Source organism: Pan troglodytes, chromosome 13 (assembly GCF_028858775.2).
Source record: "Pan troglodytes isolate AG18354 chromosome 13, NHGRI_mPanTro3-v2.0_pri, whole genome shotgun sequence".
NCBI lineage: Eukaryota > Metazoa > Chordata > Mammalia > Primates > Hominidae > Pan > Pan troglodytes.
Window position 1 is genome coordinate 101,570,963 of NC_072411.2, and position 21,016 is coordinate 101,591,978.

At 38.1% G+C, this 21,016-nt stretch overlaps 1 protein-coding gene across 1 annotated transcript in view; it reads right to left on the reverse strand.

The window, feature by feature from the left end:
* Window positions 1–4,123, reverse strand: part of SATB2 (SATB homeobox 2) — a 288,714-nt gene extending 284,591 nt beyond the window's left edge. The window contains exon 1 of the mRNA XM_063791444.1: window positions 2,432–4,123. The gene's annotated coding sequence lies outside the window, so the exon portion shown is untranslated. The remainder of the gene's footprint in view (window positions 1–2,431) is intronic.
* Between the last annotated feature and the right edge of the window lie 16,893 nt (window positions 4,124–21,016).

Consider the following 21,016-nt stretch of genomic DNA (forward strand, 5'->3'; position numbering starts at 1 on the left):
TACATACATATGCCTGACAAAACATGTGCAAAAATGTTTCCTTTATGCATAATAGATAAAAATTGACAATAACACAAATGTTGACAGTAGAATGGATAAATAAATTTGGTATTTACATAATGGAATACTGTTTGTCAATAAAAAAATAAACTATTACTACATATAATACAAGAGATGACTTTCATGAATATAGCATTGAGCAAAAGAATCCAGACCAAAGAGCACATACCATATGATCCACTTTACCTAAAGTTTAAAACCAGGCAAGTCAGAACAGTGGCTATTCTTAGTGGGACAGTGACTGGAAAGGGCAACAAAGTGGGAGGGGACTTGGTAACATTTTGTTCCTTGACTTGGGTGTTTGGTTATATGGATGTGACCACATTATGAACATGGATCCAGGTGTACACTTATGATTTGTGCACTTGCGAGCATCTATGTTATACTTCAAAAAAACACAGCAAAACAAAATGACTCATACAAAAACTAGAAAAAGTAGACTATGGTTTGGAAAGCCACTTTGCTAGTTCTTCCAGTTCTCTGAGAAGAAACATTAGAAGCAATTTTAGATGACCTGGGTTCTACTGTAAACATTTGAGGAAGTCACCTTTCCTCTCTTGGCCTCATTTTCCTTTTCTGTAAGAAGAAGGATGTCACTAAAGGGTCCCTAAGATTTCTCTGTGTTAGAACCGTGGCTCTAGCACAGGTATACTGACCTCAAAACCAGCACACTGAACTATCAAACTTGTTGCCTCTTATATTGGACATGAGGAAGCAGATCACACTTTTGAAGTTTTCTCAAAGGTAAAGCCCACTTCTTCCTTAGGAAGATTCTTGGACAGTGTGATGGAAAACAACATTAGGACGAATCCCTAGAAAGTGATTTTTTCTCTGGTAGTCTGTATCCTGTCAATGTTGGATCTCATTAAGCAATAAGCCCTTGAAGAGAATTTATCCTAATTCTAAAACCAGTTGAGCATCCCTCAGCCAAACATTTCAAGTCTGCAATGATCCAAAACCCAAAACTTTTTGAATGCCAACATGTTACCACAAATGGAAAATTTCACACCTGATCTCATTCGATGGGTTGCAGTCAAAACACAGGTGTACAACACAGCGTTTATTCAGCATCCCCAAGGGGAAAAAAAACCCTCCTATCCCCCTTCAACTTCGATATATTTTTTCTGCTCATGCCCAGATTACCCCACACAAGTACACCCACCAAGGGTAATAGAAGGGCCCATGTGCCAGCCAGATGCATCAACAGGGGGTTCCTGCACAATGTCCCCACACGGGGCCCAAACCTAGGTGCATCGCTCACTGTGTTTTTTTGTTAGTTTGTTTGTTTATTCTTTGCACTGTGGTGTAAAGATACTGTCGAAAATGTCAAAAAGGACTACAGGTACTCCTGCGAGTAACAGTGATATGAAAGAGGAAGCATTTATGTTTATCTATACCACAGAAAATCAAGCTGTTGGAGAAACTGGATAGCAGTGCAGGTATGTATAACATGTTTATGAAACATAAATGAATTTCATGATTAGATGCAGGTCCCATCCCCAAGACAGCTCATTACATATATGCAAATATTCCAAAATCCAAAATCTGAAACACTTCTGTCCCAGGCATTTTGGATAAGGGATACTCAACCTGCAGACGTGAGATGGTTTAAATCAAGACTTAGAATTCAGGCAATCAACCTAAAGACATGGTGGCCCTAAGTGAGCTGTTCTGAGGGGGTTGTTCTTGAAGTTGCCAAATGAAGCCCTTGGATTTTTGGTTGCCTGCTGCATCTGACCTCCTGGCTGGGGTTATCAATATCCCCTTGCCAACTAAACTCTACTGAGGAGGTCTGAACCTAAATTAAAGGCAAATAGTTTAAATGAGGCTTTTTTTTATTATGCTAACCACATCCTTCTCTGGACCAAAAGCTTCCCTAAATTGGCACTCTTGTTTAGAGATGGCATTGCCCCTAGCCCAGCATGGAGAAGAAGGAAGAACCATGTTTTAACAGGCTCCCTTCCCTAGCCCCTCTCTTCTTACCTTGGGACAATGTAGAAAAGTTATTAGGATGGAAAATGTTTTGCTGAAACTTTTGTGCATATCGTTTCTGAGAATTTTCCAAAATAGTAAAGGGATGCTGACTTCCCACTAGGACTCAATAGAGTGTAGCAAATCAAAAAATTTTCCGAAAGGCATTTTCCTACCACTCATCCGACCACATTTCCCACCCCGCAGAGAAGTATTGTGGCTGCAGGCAGAATCGGATCTGAGATTCTCACACAGAAATAGGTAAGTTTTCAAACCTTCAAAGGAGAAAAGAGCAGATAAAAAGTCTACTGTTGCAGATTTTGGAGTGGGGAGGGATGGGGTGTATGAGATAACAAGGAAAGAATAGACATGTAATCAGGAACGAAACAAACTCACTTACTTTGTGTAGTTGAGTAGGGATGGGGTGACATCAGCTCTCTGATGAGTGTGGAGAATGACTTCTTGAGCAATACAGAGAACAGTTTCAGATTCTACTCCCAGTGATCTGCGGGTCTTGTCTAATCAGGGAAACTTTATTTTTCATCATTCCTTACTGAGCTGTGACACATGAAAATAATTACTGAGGTTAGAGATGGAAAATATTTATTAGGTCAGCTCGACCATCCTCTCCGCTATGGAGGCGGGCTCCCTGCTGGGCCTGGAAGACGGAGCTGTGTCTTCCAGGCATGTCACAACCTGGCATGTCCCCGTCTCCCAGCATCTAAAACGCAGGTTATCCATCCCTGCAGGGTCTCTGCTGTGTCTATGATCAGCCAAGGAGGAGAAAAAAGAAGACAGGAATACGTAATCCAGCCACAGGAACGCCTGGCTCTGAGCCAGCGGCCAACTATTCAAATGGGTAGTTGTTGGATCTGGCTTTAGAAGGTTGAGCTCCAACGCCTCCTTGGGACACTCCATTACCGGCTGCTTATATGAGAGGTGCAGGAGGCCGTGGCTAAGGCTGGGAAGCCTTTGAATGGGTTGTGTCCTGTGCTCATCCTTTGTCTTTGAGTAAGGCCTGGCTCCTGGGAGCTGTTGCTCAGTAGCACTTGCCGGGGTGCCTGCATGCCCCACTGGCTGTTACTCAGTCAAGGGGAGAGACCCTGTTCCCTCTCGGCTGGCCTGGTGGAGTCACTCCCCCTGAGCCTTCTTCCTTTCTGGCTGTTTTTCTTCTGCTTGGCTTCGAGCTTGCTGACATTGAACCGTTCCTAAAGAGACCAGGGCAGCACTTAGCAGTCTAAAGGTGGTTTCTTCAGAGCCATAGAGACAGGGCCGCCTCCTGTGCTAGGCTCTCCAAATAAACGGCTCTCCTCAAACCCCCACAGCTCCAGTCTGTGCGCCCTTGTTTCATGCGGAAGTCTGGGGCTGGAGGTTCTCTACAGGACTCAGAGGCACTTAATATGTGTAAAATCTTGCTCTCCGCCGAACTCCACTGCCCCCGGGAGCGGGGAGTGCAAGGGCCAAGGCGGCTTCCATCGCCTCAAAATCGCCTCCCACATCGACAAGGAGCTTTAGGACCCCACAAAGAATGGATTCAAATTCCTATCCAAGCTCCAGAACATCTAATGGGAAAACGGAGCACACGTTGCTATAAAATCAAGGAAGTGACTGAGGGAGAAGGTTATAATGATTGAAGGGATGCACGTCGAGGGCCAGAGTTGCTTGTACAGGTGGTGGTGGGCGAGGAAAAGCGTCCACGGAAAGACAAATGATCCATACAGTCTGCTTGTCCACGGACAAGACGGGCCTACACGGGATGTTTTTAGGGTAACTGAAAACCGTCTACAATCCTCCTGAGTAACTGCAGAGGTCTGTGGAGAGGGAGATCTTTTACTGGCGCTAGATTGGGCCCTGATGTTACCACAAGCTGTTTACATCCTTCAGGTCTGCCAGGCAGGGGAAGCGATAACTGAGCCCTCAGCTCCGCACTGAGACTCCGTGTTTGGTGGTGAGTGGGGTTTTACATAACACATCTTCTCACAGAACTTTGAATGTGCTGCATATTAGTTAGGTCGCATTAGGGGTCTCTTCACTCCCACGTCCACTTCCGCGGCCCAGACGTGAGCGCCCAGTGGCCTGGACGTCCTCCACACACGTCAGCAGGGAGCACCGCGTCCCGGGGAGCAACGTCCTCACGGGGAACTGAGGCAGGTGTCTGAGGCCATGTCCACACTTCACTAAAATAACTGGTCTACTTAGTGTTAAAAGTGAGGGAAGTGATCACAACCATTTGAAAAATCCAATTTATTATTTTTACTGCAATCATAATGTATATAGTGTGGAGGCTTCCTTCCTACATGACTTATTAGCAGTTATTATGATTATCATGATTTTCCCTAGGAAAAATAGAAATATTAGTAAGATGCCATATATGATTGGATAAGAGTAATCGAAGATAACAGTCTTAGAACAGGAGGTTTTCAGATCCAAATAATAGTTAAAATTATAATGGTATTTCAAGACTTGCCTGCTCTCTACCAAACTTGGATAATATCTCTTTTGGCTTTACCTTAAATTCCTATTTTTTACTTGCTCCATATCCACTGAGGGAACTGTGGTAGGGAACTCCCTAGCCTCATTTTGATATATTTTTCTTATTCATTTTATTATCCATAAACACTTCAATTTTCGTCCCTTATTCTACTGGAGAAAAATCATGCTTTTCACTTTTCTTTTTTGGAAAATAAATTAACCAAAATGTAATATGATATTTAAGTGAAGAGTGCCACTGACATTAAATGGTCCACGTGGCGTTACATTATGTTTTCCACTTTATTCTGTGCATCTTTCTAATACAGGCTAAAACTGGTGTTCATGTAAATTGCTCTGGTTTTATCAAACAGGATGCTGCCTTCTTTTTGAAACCCAGGGCTCTGGTGCAGTAATAGAAAAAAAGGCAGCAACAAAATAATGGGCACTGGCAATCAAACTATCATTATAGGTACATTATGTGCAGGGTGCTAAATTGGTAGAAGGCCTTTATTTTTAATTTCTGCTCATCTGTTCACCATTATTAAACGAGCTTAGACACCAGAGGAGATTTAAGAGTGACAGAGGGTAATTATACACTTTAAGAAAAGATATTTTTCATCATAGGGTTAGAACTGCACCAAGAGAAAATCCCACTGAAAATGTTATACAGGGCCTCTATGTATATTCTTGTTTGGACATGTACATAATTTTCATTTTATATTCTAGTTTTAGTTTCACATGCCTGCAATTCCTGTTAGATCTTTATAGTTTGTCTGGATATCACTTCAAAGTTTTTTTAAAAACATTATTTTAATAAATAAGTGTTCATTTTGCATTGTGTACTTAAAAATAATTCATTATGCACTTAAGGAATTTTTAGTTTTCCAATTATGGGTAGTGTCATTTGGGATGAAACAGTGAATATTTTAAACATAGTCAGAGACTTTGGTTAAACTCTTGAATAATTAAGGGAACAAAGTTGTAGGACCTATATAATTTTTAAAGTTTTATTTATACATAATTGACAATACAATAACTACATATATTTAAACTGTATATTTTATAAGTTTAGATATACATATATGATATGATATCTATTTTTATGTCTATACCAACACAAACACAGACTAGTAAAACCATCGTCACAATCAAGATCGTGAACATAACCATAACCCCGCAAAGTTTTATCATGCCTATTAATTTATAATCTCTCTCTCACACCCCTCCCTAACCTCTGCCCCAAGCAACAATTGATCAGCTGTCACTATAATTAGTGTGAATTTTCTGCAGTTTTACTTAAATGGAATCATACAGTATATTCTCTTTTTTTAATTATACTTTAAATTTTAGGGTACATGTGCACAATGTACAGGTTTGTTACATATATATACATGTGCCGTGTTGGTGTGCTGCACCCATTAACTCGTCATTTAACATTAGGTATATCTCCTAATGCTATCCCTCCCCCCTCCCTCCACCCCACAACAGGCCCCGGTGTGTGATGTTCCCCTTCCTGTGTCCATGTGTTCTCATTGTTCAATTCCCACCTATGAGTGAGAACATTCGGTGTTTGGTTTTTTGTCCTTGCGATAGTTTGTTGAGAATGATGGTTTCCAGCTTCATCCATGTCCCTACAAAGGACATGAACTCATCATTTTTTATGGCTGCATAGTATTCCATGGTGTATATGTGCCACATTTTCTTAATCCAGTCTATCATTGTTGGACATTTGGGTTGATTCCAAGTCTTTGCTATTGTGAATAGTGCCACAGGAAACATACGTGTGCATGTGTCTTTATAGCAGCATGATTTATAATTCTTTGAGTATATATCCAGTAATGGGATGGCTGGGTCAAATGGTATTTCTAGTTCTAGATCCCTGAGGAATCGCCACACTGACTTCCACAATGGTTGAACTAGTTTACAGTCCCACCAACAGTGTCAAAGTGTTCCTATTTCTCCACATCCTCTCCAGCACCTGTTGTTTCCTGACTTTTTAATGATCGCCATTCTAACTGGTGTGAGATGGTATCTTATTGTGGTTTTGATTTGCATTTCTCTGATGGCCAGTGATGATGAGCATTTTTTCATGTGTCTTTTGGCTGCATAAATGTCTTCTTTTGAGAAGGGTCTGTTCATTTCCTTCGCCCACTTTTTGATGGGGTTGTTTGTTTTTTTCTTGTAAATTTGTTTGAGTTCATTGTAGATTCTGGATATTAGCCTTTTGTCAGATGAGTAGATTGCAAAAATTTTCTCCCAATCTGTAGGTTGCCTGTTCACTCTGATGGTAGTTCCTTTTGCTGTGCAGAAGCTCTTTAGTTTAATTAGATCCCATTTGTCAAATTTGGCTTTTGTTGCCATTGATTTTGGTATTTTAGACATGAAGTCCTTGCCCATGCCTATGTCCTGAATGGTATTGCCTAGGTTTTCTTCTAGGGTTTTTACGGTTTTAGGTCTAACATTTAAATCTTTAATCCATCTTGAATTAATTTTTGTATAAGGTGTAAGGAAGGTATCCAATTTCAGCTTTCTACATATGGCTAGCCAGTTTTCCCAGCACCATTTATTAAATAGGGAATCCTTTCCCCATTGCTTGTTTTTGTCAGGTTTGTCAAAGATCAAATAGTTGTAGATATGTGGCACTATTTCTGAGGGCTCTGTTCTGTTCCATTGGTCTATATCTCTGTTTTGGTACCAGTACCGTGCTGTTTTGGTGATTGTAGCCTTGTAGTATAGTTTGAAGTCAGGTAGCATGATGCCTCCAGCTTTGTTCTTTTGGCTTAGGATTGACTTGGAAATGTGGGCTCTTTTTTGGTTCCATATGAACTTTAAAGTAGTTTTTTCCAATTCTGTGAAGAAAGTCATTGGTAGCTTGATGGGGATGGCATTGAATCTATAAATTACCTTGGGCAGTATGGCCATTTTCATGATATTGATTCTTCCTACCTATGAGCATGGAATGTTCTTCCATTTGTTTGTATCCTCTTTTATTTCATTGAGCAGTGGTTTGTAGTTCTCCTTGAAGAGGTCCTTCACATCCCTTGTAAGTTGAATTCGTAAGTATTTTATTCTCTTTGAAGCAATTGTGAATGGGAGTTCACTCATGATTTGGCTGTTTGTCTGTTATTGTTGTATAAGAATGCTTGTGATTTTTGCACATTGATTTTGTATCCTGAGACTTTGCTGAAGTTGCTTATCAGCTTAAGGAGATTTTGGGCTGAGACGATGGAGTTTTCTAGATGTACAATCATGTCGTCTTAGCCCAAAATCTCCTTAAAAGATTGCCCTGCAAACAGGGGCAATTTGACTTCCTCTTTTCCTAATTGAATACCCTTTCTTTCTTTCTCCTGCCTGATTGCCCTGGCCAGAACTTCCAACACTATGTTGAATAGGAGTGGTGAGAGAGGGCATCCCTGTCTTGTGCCAGTTTTCAAAGGGAATGCTTCCAGTTTTTGCCCATTCAGTATGATATTGGCTGTGGTTTTGTCATAGCTCTTATTATTTTGAGATACAGCCCATCAATACCTAATTTACTGAGAGTTTTTAGCATGAAGGGCTGTTGAATATTGTCAAAGGCCTTTTCTGCATCTATTGAGATAATCATGTGGTTTTTGTGGTTGACTCTGTTTATATGCTGGATTACATTTATTGATTTGCATATGTTGAACCAGCCTTGCATCCCAGGGATGAAGCCCACTTGATCATGGTGGATAAGCTTTTTGATGTGCTGCTGGATTCAGTTCACAAGTATTTTATTGAGGATTTTTGCATTGATGTTCATCAGGGATATTGGTCTAAAATTCTCTTTTTTTGTTGTGTCTCTGCCAGGTTTTGGTATCAGGATGATGCTGGCCTCATAAAATGAGTTAGGGAGGATTCCCTCTTTTTCTATTGATTGGAATAGTTTCAGAAGGAATGGTACCAGCTCCTCCTTGTACCTCTGGTAGAATTCGGCTGTGAATCCATCTGGTCCTGGACTTATACAGTATATTCTCTTATTTTCTGGCTTTATTCATTCAGCATTATTATTATGAGATCCATGTTATGTGTATCAATAGCCCATCCCTTTTTATTGCTAAGCATTATTCCATCATACGGGTATATCACAATTTGTATATCCATTCACCTGTTGATGGCCATTTGGATTGTTTCCAATTTTTGGCTATTTGTATTGGCTTGGTTCTCCAGAGAGATAGAATCAAGAGTATATATATATATATGGATATATGAGAGGAGACTTATTAGGGGGGTTAGCTCACGCTATTATGGAGGATGAGAAGTCCTGCAACATGCCATCTGCAAACAAGAGACCCTGGGGTGCTGGTAGCATGGCTCAGTCCAAGTAGAAAGGCCTTGAAACCAGGGAAGCCTATGGTGTTAACTCTCAATTCAATGCCAAAAGCCTGAGAACTTAGAGGGGCTGCTGGGGTAAGTCCTGGAGTCCAAAGGTTGGGAGTCTATAGTTTGTTTTCCAAGGACAGGAGAGGAAGGGTGTCTCCCAGATTCAGCAGATAGATTGACATATTTGCTTTTTCTTTGTTTTTGTTCTCCCCAGACCCTGGTGGATTGGATAGTGCCCACCCATATTGAGGGTGGATTTTCCCCATCTAGTCCACTCAGACTCACATGCTAACCTCTGGAAACACTCTCACATACAGACCCCAAAATAATGCTTTACCAGGTTTCTATGTATTTCTTAATCCAGTCAAGGCCACACCTAAATTTGTTATAGACATTTGTGTAAAAATCATTGTATGGACATATACTTTCTTTTTTGGGAGGGGAGGGGTAAGGAATAATAGAATGGAATATGGTGGATGGGTGTTTAAATTTTTAAGAAACTGGCAAACTTTTTCAAAGTGGTTTCAGCATCTTACATTCCCACCAGTGATCTATAGAGATCAAGTTGCTCCTCATCTTCACCAGCACTTGATATGGTCAGTCTTTTTTATTTTAGACATTCTTATAGATATGTATTGATAGCTCATTCTGATTTTAATTTGTAGTCCCCTAATGGCTAAAGATTTTGAGCTTTTTTTTTTTTTTTTTGAGACAGAGTCTCACTCTGTCACCCAGGCTGGAGTGCAATGGCACAATCTTGGCTCACTGCAACCTCCACCTCCTGGGTCCAAGCAATTCTCCTGCCTCAGCCTCCCAAGTAGCTGGGATTACAGGCGCACACAACCACTCCCAGCTAATTTTTGTATTTTTAGTAGAGATGGGTTTCATCATGTTGGTCAGGCTGATCTCAAACTCCTGACCTCGTGATCCGCCTGCTTTGGCCTCCCAAAGTGCTGGGATTACAGGCAGTGCTGGGATTACAGGCATGAGCCACCACGCCCGGACTTGAGCATCTTTTTATATGCCTATTTGCCATTCATATATTTTCTTCAGTGAAGTGGTTGTGTAATACTTTTGCCCCTTTTTTCGAAAGGGTTATTTGTTTTCTTATTATTGAGTTTTGAGAGAGTTCTTCATTATACATACTGGATATAACCCTTTTATCAGATGCATACTTTGTAAATACTTTCTCCCAGTCTGGGGTTTGTCTTTTTATTCTTTAACAGCATAATTCAGAGAGAAGTTTTTCATTCGATGAAGTATAATTTGTCTTTTTATTTCTTTTACAGCTTGCTTTTGGGTGTTGAAATTGCCTTAAGAAAATTTTGCCTAATTCAAAGTCATAAAAATTTTCTCTCATACTTTATCCTAGAAGTGTTAGAGTTTTGTGTTTTACTTTTAATTCTGAGGTCCATTTTGAGTTAATTTTTTAAATATAGTATGAAATGTGGATGGAAGTTTATTATTTTGCATATGGGTATTTGACTGTTCTAGCACCCTTTATTGAAAAACCTGCATTTTCTTCACTGAATTGCCTTTGCACTCGTGTGAAAAAAAATCAATTATCTATGTATGTATCTATTTCTGGGCTTTGTATTATGATGGCCAATTTATCATTATGCCAATACTGAGTCTTCTGGCCCATAAGCACAATTTATCTCTTTATTTATTTAGATTTTCTTTAATTTCTCTCAACAATGTTTAATAGTTTCAGCACACAGTTCTTTCGTATCTCTTGCCAAATTTTAAGTATTCCATATTTTTATGTTATTGTAAATGGTATTGCCTTTTAAGTTTAATTTCTGATTGTTGTTAGCAGAAATGCAACTAATTTTTGTATATTAATCTTATAACTAGAAATCTCAATGAACTCACTTATTCTGGCTCATCGTAGATTCCGTCAGATTTTCTACATGGATGATGACATTGTCTATGAATAAAAACAGTTCTATTTCTTCCTTCCTAATATGGTGTCTGTTATTTTTCTTGCCTGATTGAACTGAATAGAATATCCAGTATAACGTTGAATAGAATTGGTGGTAGAGGACATGGCTTAGCTTGTTCCTGATCTTAAGAAAGCTTCTGGGTAGAGTGCAGTGGCTCACGCCTGTAGTCTCAGCACTTTGGGAGGCCGAGGCGGGCGGATCATGAGGTCAGGAGTTCGAGACCAGCCTGGCCAATATGGTGAAACCCTGTCTCTACTAAAAATACAAAAATCAGCCGGGTGTGGTAGCGCATGCCTATAGTCCCAGCTACTCGGGAGGCTGAGGCAGAAGAATCTCCTGAACGTGGGAGGTGGAGGTTGCAGTGAGCCAAGATCATGCCACTGCACTCCAGCCTGGGTGACAGAGCGAGACTCCGAAGAAAAAAAAAAAAAGAAGGTTTTCAGTCTTACCATTAAGTCTGATGTTAGTTGCAGGTTTTCCAAAGATGCCTTTTATCAGGTTAAGGACATCTCTTTCTATTTTTAGTTTTCTAAGCATTCTTCTCAGAAATGTATGTTGGATTTTGCCAAATCTTTTCCTGCATTTATTGAGATGATCACATGGTTTTTCTATTTAGTCTGTTTGATTTATTTATTTATTTTGAGGGAGAGAGAGACAGAGTCTTGCTCTGTCACCCAGGCTAGTGTCCAATGGCATGATCACAGCTCCCTGTAACCTCAAACTCTTGGGCTTAAGTGATCCTCCTGTGTAAGTCTCCCAAGTAGCTAGGATGACAGGTGCATGCCACCACACCCTGCTATGTTCGATCTTCTAATGTCAAAACATCCTTGCATTCCTGGGGTAAACCCTACATGGTCATGATGCATTACTCATTTTATATATTGTTGGATTTTATTTGCTAAAATTGGCTTAAAATACAGTGTTACTTTTTTTTTTAAGTGAAAGCAACTTTACTAGAGAAATAAAGAAATGAAAGAATGGCTACTCTATAGGCAAAGCAGCCAACATGCAGTGTTACTTTAAATAATGGAATGTCATTTTGTTAAAAATACCAAATACAAAATACAATAACTGGAGTCTAATACAAAATTTAGACTCCAGTTAACTTTTGAATAGTTCAGAACATAAAATCTTAGGATCATAGAATTTTTTGAAAAAAAGTCTTTTAAAATAAAAACTGATGTTGACTTTCGGTAGCATTATATCTATACTATGCTAAGTAATTGTACATCTTATTTGTATTGCTTTAAATTATAGAATGTATTTAGTATTGCCTCCCCAATTATACAGTTTTTAAAAGCAATAATCACATTTAACCTATCTTCTGTGTTCTTCTGAGCACCTAGAACAGTGTGTGACTATCTGGGCACTCAGTAGAATACTCACTAATTTAAATGGATTGATTGAATACCTTCTACTTCTTAGTGAACTTCAACATTGATAAGTTCAGAATTTTAGACTTTTGAGAGTGATGGGAAAAGAATAAAAAGCTAAACTTTTCTACTTCCCAGTCTTTTGTTTCCAAGCACGAAAATAGCCAGAAGAGAAAGAGTGGGAGGGGTTCAAAGTCAGAGGTGGGTCTAAGTGAAGTGGGTTCTAGAAAGGCTGCCACTCTCTTCCCTCATATCGTAGGTTCAAGTCACCTGTGTAGGTAGTTCGATTGCATGTGGAGAACCCAGGTTTCACGTATGAACATTAGGGTGGCATTTGCAGGATAATTTCACTGTTGTTATTGAATTCACGTACAGGCTTGAGAAGTAACAGTCAAGAATTGGAATTGATACCACAGATCAGTTGCTATGATCCCTAAGATATCAGTTAAAAATAGTTAGCTCTCCCCCGATTCAGAGTCTCACAAAGAATAAAACAATACTGATTATCTTTCTTAATGATGGCAAAACCTCTGGTGTTACTCAATAAATGCTGTTATCTGGTGGCAGTGAGGAATTGCGAGTGATGGTGATTCATATACATCTGTTAATAGTCATCATAATTTTCTTATATTGATAAACAATTTTTTAAATGAGAAAATCAGAAAATATACTCTCAACTCTGCTACCTTAGAAATGATTTAATTATTCTTTTACCATTCAAAGGATCTGTCAGTTGTTTTTTTTGGTGGGGTGGGGAATGGAGTCTTGCTCTGTCACCCAATACAGCACAATGGCAAGATCTTGGCTCATTGCAACCTCCGGCTCCTGGATTCAAGTGATTGCCTCAGCCTCCCGAGTATCTGGGATTACGGGCATGCATCACCAAGCCCGGCTAATTTTTGTATTTTTAATAGAGAGGGGGTTACACCATGTTGGCCAGGCTGGTCTTGAACTCCTGACCTCAAGTGATCTGCCTGCCTCGGCCTCCCAAAGTACTGGGATTACAGGCATGAGCCACCATGCCCGGCCTGTCAGTTCTTATAATGACTAAAAATTCACTGGAGCATAGAGAAGTTCTAATTAAGAAAATGTTAGTTAATATTTGATGCTTTATTGAAAAATTGCCTTATCCACTTTGCAATAAAGATATTTCCTTGCATTTGTATATTATTTCCTTAAAATATGTAATTATGAAATATCATACATAATAAATATATAACATATATACGTGATTAAAATAGTAATAAAACACCTGTGTATCACTATCAGTAATTTGAAATTCCCTATGTAGGCTTCCCAAATTACATTTCCCTCTTTCTCCCAATCCTGCATTTTGTGTACAGAATTTTCTCAAAATTTATTGTATACTTATGTCCCTAAACATTATGTTATTTGGTTTGCATATTTTTTAACTTTATATGAATTAAATAATAATTATGTATTTGGTTTTTATCTCCACATGTTTGTGACATTCACCTTTGCTGATACATTTAGCTGTAGCTCATTCATTTTTCACTGCTGTATGGTACTGAAGATCCCTGACTTCAGATAGTTCAATGTAATGATTTTTTTGACTTTACAATGGTGCTATCTTTTACTTTAAGTACAGTATTTAATAAATTGCATGAGATATTCAACTTTTTATTATAAAATAGGTTTTACATTAGATGATTTTGCCCAATTATAGGCTAACGTAAGTGTTCTGAGCATGTTTAAGGTAGGATAGGCTAAGTTAAGCTATGAAATTCAGTAGGTATATTCAATGCATTTTCATCTTAGGATATTTGAAACTTATAAGGGCGTTCTCAGGATGTAATCATATCACAAGTCAAGGAGTACCTGTATTCCATTATTGAATATACCATGCTAGGCATTCTAGAAATAAACACGTTTGAAAATTTTTTGATTAATGTTTCTAGATTGTGCCCATGTCAGAATGCCTCAAAAGAGGCTGGGTGCAGTGGCTCATGCCTGTAATCGCAGCACTTTGGGAGGCCAAGGTGGGTGGATCACCTGAGGTCAGGAGTTCGAAACCAGGCTGGCAAACATGATGAAACCCCATCTAAAATACAAAAATTAGCTGGGCTTGGTGGCGGGCACCTGTAGTCTCAGCTACACAGGAGGCTGAGGCAGAATCACTTGAGCCTGGGAAGCAGAGGTTGCAGTGAGCCAAGACTGCACCATTGCACTCCAGCTTAGGTGGCAAGAGTGAAACTCTGTCTCAAGAAAAACCAACCAAACAAAAAAAGAACGCCTCAAAAGAAACCCAACCATTTCCTTCTTGAGAAGCAGTGTAGGGAATGTGGTTAAGAGCCACTTCCAGGGCTTGATCCTTGGCTTCACTGGTGTAACTTTGAACAGGCTACTTAACCTCTCAGTGCCTCAGTTTCCTCATCTGTATCATGGGGATAACAACAGTATCTGTCTCATAGCATTGTTATATTGTTATGATGAAATGAGATAATATACATGAAGTGCTTACAAGAGTTCCTGGCTCACTTTTTTTTTTTTTTTAGATGGTGTCTCACTCTGTCGCCCAGGCTGGAGGGCAGTGGTACAGTCTTGGCTCACTGCAAGCTCTGCCTCCCGGGTTCACGCCATTCTCCTGCCTCAGCCTCCCGAGTAGGTGGGACTACAGGCGCCCGCCACCACGCCCAGCTAATTTTTTTGTATATTTAGTAGAGACTGGGTTTCACTGTGTTAGCCAGGATGGTCTCGATCTCCTAATCTCATGATCCACCCACCTTGGCCTCCCAAAGTGCTGGGATTACAGGCATGAGCCACCACGCCCGACCAGTTCCTGGCTCACATTTAAATGCTCAATAAATATTTGCCATAAGAGATTTGGAACAATCTCTGCAGATTTAAATGTCTATGGTAAGGTATTTTAAGAATTTTCATGTAACAAGGAGAAAAGCATGGTTCCTAATACTTCTGGAGAAAAGATGACAAATTTTGTTTCTTTCTTGTACTGTCTGTGACATTAAAGATAACTTTAAATGGAACACAAAAGAAAAAGGAAAAAGGATAAGCTTTAAGAGCTCATATCACTAGGGTCCAGCCCTTAAACAGAAGAGATGAATATCTCTTATCTATATTGTAATCATAGACTTCACATGGCAAGTCCATTAGGATATAAATTTATGATGTTCTTTAAAGAAAATTAATCATCATGAAGACCTCTAAGTGAATTGAAAGCTCAATGAGTAATCGGAGATTAAATCATCATCTTTTTATGGAATGAATCCAATTTACAACTAAAAAACTACAGTCATCTCCACCTTTACCCTGGAAAAGAACAAATAGGGGGAGGGGGAGGAGGCGAACTTTCCCCTCTGAAGTACTTTAAGGATCTGGAGTCTAAATGAAAATCAACAACATATCTTCTGAATATAGGAAACATTCATGTAAGACAGGTACAGGTAAAATGAATATTCTTTAGCTGTCCCACAAACTGGGAAATAAAATTTAGGATCTTTAAAGGTGACTCCTCTGTTCATTATTTGGTTACAATCTCATTTCAAATGCAGAGATAAGCCTCAAAAGTAAAACTTCACCTTTCCTTTTCAAAATCTGTTATTCCTTGCTATTAAGGTAAGATAATAAAATTGTAGGACTGGAAACAATCTCATGCTGGACATGAATTAATATATTCTACTAGTGACTAAGAGACTGTGAATAACATGATTCCAGAAAGTGTGCCCGCCTCAACCCTGTTGCAGCTCCAGGCTTAGAACAATGCTTGGTGCATTCACACATAGATAGTATTCAGAGACTAACTGTGGAATAAATAAAGGAATAAACAAACTTCTATGTTACCTTGAAATAACAATGGTCTCTATTTTAATCAGTCTATCAAAGTACATTTCAATGCTTGTAGGTTAATAATTCTCATTGCTGGATGTCAGTTTTTGTACCTCACTTATTTCCCAATGCTATATTCAAGATCAGTGGTTCTCAACATTTTCAAAAACAAACACCACCTTTTAGTAGCAAACATTTCACACAAAAAAGATAACATCGTTATCCTTTTTTGTATTTAGTGTTTGATACAATGATAACAATTTGAGGATCCCTCTAAGTAATTCCATGGGAGCCTACAAATTGGAAATCAAAGTTCTAGATTCTCTTCTTGTGCTCTTGTTTCAGATGGAAAGAGAAAACGATCGCTCTGTATGCTCTGTGTGGAAACCTTTAATGTGATCGCCAATCACTGCATCAGTCACTCTTAAGTATTTTTAAACCTTAGCAAAAAATAAATCCCTTTAATCTTGCTCCCAGCATTTGTTTTTACAGTACTTTCATTTTTCATAGTCTTTTCTGAACCTTCTCCAACATTTCCACATTTTCAAGTTGCAGAAGCCACAAGTGGTCACAGAACTCTGGTAGCACTCATTTATTAAGTGTAACAGGGTGACAGCCTTCTTAAAGACAGGCACTTTTAAATCTAGAAAACAGCAACTAAAAATCCAAATTAAAAAATAAATATTACTAAACAATGTTGGCCTATAATGTTTAACGAAAAAGATATCACAATATAATCCATAAAGTTACTGTATTTCTTGGACCTTATCTCTCTCATTCTAGTGTTATTCTGCTGTATAATGGGATACACAGTTCATGTCTCTAACCCATAAAAATGCAGGAATGAGTCCCATATGTACCTTTGCCTATTCTTTATGGTGTAGATTTTGATTAGCCTCTGGGCCACACAAGTTGAGTTAATGTGTCTTTCCAAACAATTCTGTTGTATTTCATTGCTCAGACTCCTGTTGGCAGGCTGATGAAATGAACAGTTTTGTTCTCCCTCTTCCCTCAATCCAACTACGGTATCATAGAGTATGTTCCTAGAAGCTAAACTATCACTTCTTTGATCAGTCTTTTAAAGCATTAATAAAACACGAATCACATCATTTTTATCAGCATAGGTGGGAATTATGAGATAACTAGAGATTTTCCAAAATCCTGACCAGGCTGCAAGTTGATGTGGTAATTTACCTAAGCCCTTAGGGCCACTGCACTGTGAAAGAAGTCGGGAGTGTATGTTCCTGGGTTTTTATTCAACTTAAAGCTTGAGGGTCTCAGAGGACAGACATGTTAATGATGAGCTAGCAGCTTTCTCAATCTGATTTCCTTTATACCGACATTTTCTCTTACTCAATCTGAGTTTAATATAAAAGAAGAGCAACAAACGTGAACCACAAGATGCTTTCATTCCTGGATTTCCCTTTTAGCATCTGTGTAGTTTGGGACAAGTCACTACCTCCCTGGGTTTGTTTTCTCTCTCATATAGGAATAATGATGTCTCGTAAGTGTTAGTTTGAGGATCAAATGGGACAATGTTCAAGCATGGGCTGGGTAAACAATAAAACAGAATTAAAACATAAGGTAGTATTGCAATTATAATCAGCAGCATCTCATAATCTGATGATTTCTGTGTGACTTTATCTTCCAATGAGCCCATAAAGGGGTTGGCAAACTAAGTCAGTGGGCCACATCGAACCCATGGCCTGTTTTTGAACTATCTTTGAGCTAAGAATGGTTTTTACATTTATAAAGTGTTGTAAAAACAAAAGCAAAAAAACAAGCAAAAGAATAATAAGAAGAAGAAATCAGAGAAACCGTATGTCAGCTGCAAAACCTAAATTAATTTACTATTGGCCCTCAGGCCCTTTAAAGAGAAAGTTTGCAGACTCCTAAAACAACAGAAATAAGTCACATGAGTTTGGACCAACAATATCCCTACAGACTCTGAGCATAACACCTTTCTGCTGCTGCCTCCATTTCTTCTCCTAGTTCGAAATCTCTCCCAATCCTACACAGATAGGCTATGGATGCAAAGAGTCCATCATTTTGCTACTGAAGGAGGAGGGGGGGGCGTGCATAAAGATTCTTTGATCACATATGAAAGATTAAATCAATTTCCAAGTCACATGATTTGGGAGGAAAGATTAAATCAATTTCCAAGTCACATGGTTTGGGAGGCCAGCCAAATCTACGTGCTCAAATTGAGCTGTGGGCAGAAATTATTTTGGAAAAAAAACAAAGGATTCATATTTTATATTTTTGTTTCTCTCCTAATAATCCACTGCAAATAGAATTATCTCATCTCTCTTTTTCTCCTATCACCACAATTTCCAAAAACCCTTAATCCAAACTAATACTGGTGGCAAAGAGCCTCTGACGTAATTAAATTGAACCATGTGAATTCTGGATCAAGATTAAGAAAAAATTAAAGCATTTATTGTGTTGAAATTTCTTATGCCAATTTTCTGCTAAAAAGGAGGATTCAAAAGGTCAAGGATTTTGCAGCACAGACTTAGTGGTATATTAGTTACAGTAATCCAGCCTGAAAATTCCAGCAGAAATAAATACAATGGAATGCCATGAATTACAAGAAACCACAACTTTAATCAGCTCATGGGAAAAGAAAAACATGCCTTTGCCTATTGACAGTTGATAAACTGAATCCTGAAACTATGGGGCTGAGGAGCACCAGGGGCTCACCATCACTGCTATTATATTGAAGAAAATGTATTGGGCTTCCATTCCCCACCCCTGCTCACTGTGATATGAAGGCACACAGAACAGAATACTATCTGGATTCCTTTGGCAGATGCTCATTATATGCATTTAGTGGGTGTTCTCTGAGTCAGACAACACTCCAAAGCATAAGAATCAATATGGTTAGATGGTAAGTAACAGAATCATAGAAACTTTATGAATTATTTTACTTTAATTTCAAATGCAACTTTATAAACCATGGCACAAGCTTGAAACAGTCTTAGCTTGTAAATCTTATTTATACTAATATATGGGAGAAACCTCAAAATTGAAAAGAATACTATGCCAGAGACATATAAATATTTGTTGAATATGTTTTACCATAAGAGTTGTATACAATTCATGAGCTTTTACTGAAACACAGTATCCAGATTTCATGTGAGTTTTGACCCATAAGAATAATGCCTGGACTTACAAATCCTTTTGCTTCTTAAGATTAAATAGTCAACAATGCTAAAGTAATTTTGGAGGGGGGGTTACTTAATAAATTCATTATAAAATTTATATAGAGGACAAATACATGGAAATAGTCAAGGAAATTTTTGAAAAAAATTAATGAGATAAAACTTCCCTTCCACATAATAAAATTTTCTCTAAAGCTGTGATAATTAATATGGTAAGGCACCAATATAGAAATAGGCAGATAGCTCAATGACACAGAGCAGTTTAGAAACATACTACAGAATATGTGGGAATTTATGAAAAAAGTGGTATTTCTGATCATAAATTGTTTGGAGACAAATGGTAGAAAACTGTGAAAAAAAATTTTGGCCCTTACTCATGCAATACCTAAAAATAAATTTCAGAAAATCATTTGTTGTAAATATTTTAAATGTAAAAAATGAGAGCATGTAAGATACTGGGTTTTTTGTTTGTGTTGTTGTTGTTGTTGTTGTTGTTGTTTTTGAGACAGCTTCTCTGTTGCCCAGGCTGTACCCAGGCTGGAGTGCAGAGGGGCAATCATGCAGCCTCGAACTTCCAGGCTCAAGTGATCTTTCCACCTCAGCCTCCTGAATAGGTGGGACTACAGGTGTACACCACAACTCCCTTCGTATTTTTTGTAGAAACAGGGTTTCATCATGTTGCCCAGGTTGGTCTCAAACTCCTGGGCTCAACGGATCTGCCCACCTCGGCCTCCCAAAGTGCTGGGATTACAGGCGTGAGCTGCCACACCAAGCCAGATACATTTTTTTGTAATTTTTCAGCGGTGTTACCAATGTCAAAAGATGTAAAGGGGGTGATGAAAAGATTTGATAACACAAAATTTCTAAGCTGATTTATTATAAAGGTGCCATAAACAAAGCTGAAGGACAAACAACAAACAAGAAAAAAGCTGCAATGCATTTGACAAGGAAATATTTTCCTAGATATATAAAGGCCTATCACAGATCAACTATAAAAAAAAAAGATAAACACTATGACAGAAAAAAATAGACAAAAGCATGAACAGGTAAGTCACAAGTGAAGTACAAATGTCTAACAAATATATGAAAAGAATTCTCAGATTCATTGATAATTAGAGATAAATTGGTAATGAGATACAAAATTTTGCCTTTCTTGAAGGCAACCTGGCAATATGTATTAAAGTTTAACTCATGAATTGTATTTCTAAAAACTGAACCTAAGGAAATTATTAGACAAATGCACAATAAAATATATCCATGGAAATAAATATTTACATGGTAATAACAAAAACTGAGACAAAACTAATTATCCATAAATAGAGAGTTGGTTACCTAAACTATTAAATAATGATTTAATAATGATTTAAGATTAAATAATAATGATTTAAGAGACTCATAAAGAACATATACATAAAGTATATATAAATAGGAAATATCAAGAATTATATATTCACACTGGCTATTTATGTGATGCAATTTTTTTTAACTTTCTCCTTTGCAATCACCAGATTACTTGATTAAAACAGTGATGTACAAAAGTCATTTAACACCAAAATGAAATCTGTATATACTTTTGTGAAAATATACTAGTGATTTTTTTGAAGTGAAAAAAGCAAGTTTAAGAACAGTACATGTATTGTAGTCTCATTCAAGTAAAAGTATGGAAAAATATATAACAAAGGAAAGGAGAGAAAAGTCCAGAGGATATGTATACCAAGAAGTTTCCTCTGACTACCTGTGGGAATGGGGGGTTATAGATACTTTCTACATAGAAACTTTCTCCTATTTGCCTATGAGTATTTTATTGCTTTTTTCCTTCTTTTTTTTTTTTAGTTTGAGGTCTGTATTGTTCTTGTAATAATAAAAAAATTAAGCATGATTTTTA